Genomic DNA, 4814 nt, shown 5'->3' on the forward strand with positions numbered 1-4814 from the left:
TTTAGGAGAAAGAGAATTACAGCATATCACTGCAGTAGCTGGACAGTGCTATAACTGGCTATAGGATACCTCTTGCTTCTTGGGAAAGTGTGTTTTAAGGGAAATTAACCCATGTGGTTCCTTCTTCCTCTCCCCTCCTTCTCCCATGCTCATTACTTCATCTACTTCTTGTGGTTTTGAGTTGTTTTGCGAGGACATTTGAACCGACAAACTATGGTTTGGGATAATTTTTGATCCTGCTTCAAAGCATGGTTTCAATTTGCAGTTAGGAGGCAAAACACTTAACTTTTGCAGCTGAAGAATGAGATAAAAAGGCTTTAAATAAATAAATACCATAGTTTGCCAGTTCAAACGATACGGCAAATGGTGCTTAGTGGAAACCAGGAGGGGAAGAGGGGAACCATTTCATGTAAGGGTAGGTGACTGGGGACAGTGGGAGGGAGCTTCGTTTTGCCATTCCATCTGAATTAGCCTTCATTGCCAATATGAAGCCTGCATCTACTTTTGCTGGCAAATAAGAGGTGATATCCAATTTAAGTCATACAGTGGTACCTCGGGTTACAGATGCTTCAGGTTACAGACGCTTCAGGTTACAGACTCCGCTAACCCAGAAATAGTACCTCGGGTTAAGAACTTTGCTTCAGGATGAGAACAGAAATTGCGCTGCAGCGGTGCAGCAGAAGCGGGAGGCCCCATTAGCTAAAGTGGTGTCTCAGGTTAAGAACAGTTTCAGGTTAAGAACAGACCTCCGGAACGAATTAAGTTCTTAACCCCAGGTACCACTGTACTTAGAGTGGACCTATTGAAACCAATGGATTTACTTAATGATGAACACTGGATATCATTCATAGAATTTATATAATAAGCAGGAAGTTATTAGAATGTATAATACCAAAAGAGTAGGCAAAATTAGTGACGGGTGAAAAGTTCAGTTTCAATTGGCTCAGAATCAGCTTTGTTATCCCTCTGGCAAAAACCTTGTTTATTCTGATCCAATCGGAATCAAAATTTGCTCTGTTGCCGGGTTGGCAGACTGTTCAGGATATGAACAGTTGTAAGTTTAGGGGGTTAGACTAGATGGTGCCCCTTGCCCCATCCCGTTCTTGGGGTCCTTAACCCAGCAAGGTTTGAAGCTGACAAGAGGAGTTCCCAGAACACCAATACAGTAATTGTGGGTGCCATGAGGCCTGATCCCTTCTCTGTTTCCCTGTGAGTCACCAATCCCCTTCCACTTAAGCACCTCCAAATCCCTACCCACCTACCTGCAAATCTCTAAGCCTCTTCCACCCATATGTTTACCTGGCTGTGAGGAAAGTTGGAGGTCTATCTCTCTTCTCTGGCTTCTGGTCCCCGAAGCAATGTAACAGAGCGCATCAAACACAACCCTCCCAGGGATACAAATGTCTGCAGCGGTTGTGGAAAAATTAAATTTCCCAGTATTAATTTGTGCTGGAAAGAGAAAGACCAAAACAGAAGTAGCCAGTTGTCAGAGAGAGGCTAGTGGATTTCGAGAAGGAAGGAGTTGTGTTCTTATTTTGTTCCGATTAAAATCTAAGCTGAAGAAGAACTGGGTGTGCTTCATGCTTTTCATAATTATGGCTAGAAGCAGATGAGCATAAAACAAATGTACTGGTGGCAAGTAATAAAACTCCCTTTATCACAGATAGGAAACAAAGTGAGCAAGTATGGGAAGCATAATAAATGAAGACAGAAGATTCAGAAAAGATAAATAATTTCATAAGAAGAAGCACATGCTAGCCTGAGGAATATTTTTCAGCGCTGAAAAACAAATATACCCACACACATACGCATAGATATGGAGCAGAGGCTCATACAGATGTTTAGCAAAATGGAAGAAAGGAGACTTGAGGCTTTTGAGATGAGGGTCTGCAGAAAAACACATAAACTTTATTAGATGTAAAGGAAAACTAATAAAGAAATATTGGACAGGACTGGAGAGGGACGGAGGCTGCTGCAAAATGTGAAGAGGTGAGGTGATCAAATAGGATCAAGGCCTCCCACCAAGACACAGGCTGAGGGAAGGTTGCCATCTCTCAGGGAAGTGGGCAAATCCAGCTGTAATCCACACTTGGACAGCCCCCACCTTCATGCCATGGTCACCCTGCCTTCATATGGTCACCCTGCCTTCATATGCTAGACCCTGGCAATTTTCTGGGCTACATGGCACCCATGCTGGACAGAGTCAGCTGTCAATAAGAACTGACCTGGGTGACAGTAACAGTAGCATAGGGCTTGTGGTGTTGTTTGGTTTCAGTTTAGTTTGCTAGGACACAGATGTTATATACTGAAGTTCTCACCCTGGGCCAGCAGGGGGATACCGTAGATAGTTTTCACTCAGGTCCACATATGCAAATATGGAATTGAAAGTGACGTTCAGTGATTGGATAGTTACAGAAAGTTGTTACTGTTGCGTTCTAGTAGAGCTCTATATAAGCAGGCTGGCTGAACCCTTCAGTTCAGTTCTGTTCAGACCTGTGAATAAACAAGAGCTGCTTGAAGAATCGCTGTGTCGTCTGATATGTTCACCCACAACTTAACAACAGAGATGGCTTCTCAGGTGTGCCAGAACTTTTACGCTGACTGTGAAGCTACCTTGAACCAGCTAGTGAATTTGCAGCTGTATGCTAGCTATTTGTATCTGTCCACGTCCTACCACTTTGACCGTGATTATGTTGCCTTGTGTCACGTGGCCAAGTTCCTGAAGGAGCAGTCCCAAGAAAAGAGGGAGCAGGCAGATAAGTTCCTGAAATATCAGAACAAGATAGGAGAACGCATCTTGCTGAAGGACCTCAAGAAGTAGAGAAGGATGAGTGGGGCAACAGCCTGGATGCCCTACAGAGTGCCCTGCAGGTGAAAATAAATGTGAGCCACGCCTTGCTGGATCTGCACAAGGTCGCAACAGAGAAGGGAGACCCTCCTCTGAGTGACTTCCTGGAGTCTGAGTACCTGGGGGAAGAGGAAGGTCATCAAGCAGCTGAGAGACCACCTCACAAACCTGAGATGCCTGGGACTGCTGCAGAACGGCATTGGGGAGTACCTGTTTGACAACCTCACTTTGAAGAAGAGCAGCTGAATGCTCTCATCACTTTAGAAAAACAGTGAAATTTGTAGTCATCTTTGTGTAGTGTATGTTCAAGAATAAGAAAGAAAGAAAGAAAGAAAGAAAGAAAGAAAGAAAGAAAGAAAGAAAGAAAGAGCCCACCTGGGTAAAGAGGCCATTAAATTGTTTGATTTGATATTTGCTTCTCGCCTTTCCAACAATAATGTCGACCGTAAAGCGGCTCACAATAGCACCCTTAAAAATTAACAAATATTACAGTCACTATAATCATATCAAAAACACAGCAGCATAGAAATAAGGCAGAAAACAAACAAATTCAGCCAGCGATATACAATTCAATGCAGACTCGTAGTGATTCAGAATACAGTGGTGCCCCGCAAGACGAATGCCTCGCAAGACGGAAAACCCGCTAGACGAAAGGGTTTTCCGTTTTTGAGCTGCTTCGCAAGACGATTTTCCCTATGGGCTTGCTTCGCAAGACGAAAACGTCTTGCGAGTGTTCCGATTTTTTCCCCTGCTCCCCCCTTTTTCTAAGCCGCTAAGCCGCTAATAGCCTTTTAGCCGCTAATCCGCTAAGCCTTTAATAGCCGCTAAGCCTTTAATAGCTGCTAAACTGCTAATAGCGCTAAGCCGCTAAGCCGCTAATAGGGTTGCTTCGCAAGACGAAAAAGCCGCTAGACGAAGAGACTCGCGGAACAGATTAATTTCGTCTTGCGAGGCACCACTGTATCAGAAATGGCTGCAAGTCGTCTCCAGTCTCCATCCAGGCAAGCAAAAGTCATTATTAAAAGAGTCTAAGACATATCCCAGGCAGGCCAAAGCACTCAAGACAGGTACAAAACATGGCTGGTGAGCAGTGTGGCCTGGAAAAAATGGTGCAATTAGGGTTGCCACCTGTCCTGTATAATACAGGATTGTCCTGTATTTCAATGTAAATTGCTATGCCCTGTACTGAAACAGTTTTGTCCTGTATTTCAGGTCTTCTCTATCTCCCCCACCCTGCCAAGTTGGGGGTCCTCTCCAAATGAATGTGTTTGAAAGGGTGTGCGGAAGGTAATGTATTTAAGTTCTGGACAGCCAAGCACAGAGAGATCCACAAATTAATGCAAATCAGTCAGATGGGTGGGGTACAAATAATAAAACTATTATTAGTTGTAGTATTGTGTGTATGTGTGTGTGTGTGTTTGTGTCTGTGGAAAATTCCAGAGGGGCCATCCTATTAGGCTGCCATGGACTGTAATGGTTTGCTTTGAAGTCACTTTGGCACCGGGGGGGGGGAGATCTCCCACCAACTGCCCCGCCCCGCCCTGTCCAGTATTTTGCCAGAACAAATGTGGCAACTGTTAAGTTGTGGGTGAACATATCAGATGACACAGCGATTCTTCAAACAGCTCTTGTTTATTCACAGGCCAGAACAGAACTGAACTGAAGGGTTCAGCCAGCCTGCTTATATAGAGCTCCACTACAACACAACAGTAACCATTTTCTGTAACTATCCAATCACTGAACGTCACTTTCGATCCCTTATTTGCATATGCGGACCTGAGTGAAAAACTATCTACAGTATCCCCTGTTGGCCCGGGGTGAGAACTTCAGTACATAACAGCAACGCTAGGTCCAGCAGGGGAGGGGGCGCCTTGGGAGAAGCCTAAGAGAGGCTCTGAGGGATACATTTGGCCTCTGGGTCTATGGTTCGCCACCCCTCCTCCAGATGCTTTCAGTCCAGGCGCTG

General features: G+C 44.8%; 1 pseudogene across 1 annotated transcript; it reads left to right on the forward strand.

Annotated features, from left to right (window-relative positions):
* The first annotated feature begins 2566 nt into the window (after positions 1-2566).
* On the forward strand, positions 2567-3094 carry LOC309540920 (ferritin heavy chain B pseudogene; annotated as a pseudogene). Its single transcript has one exon. The product of its transcript is annotated as a ferritin heavy chain B pseudogene (transcript).
* Positions 3095-4814: the final 1720 nt, after the last annotated feature.

This window comes from Podarcis vaucheri (assembly GCF_965113315.1).
Source record: "Podarcis vaucheri genome assembly, chromosome: 9".
Taxonomy (NCBI): domain Eukaryota; kingdom Metazoa; phylum Chordata; class Lepidosauria; order Squamata; family Lacertidae; genus Podarcis; species Podarcis vaucheri.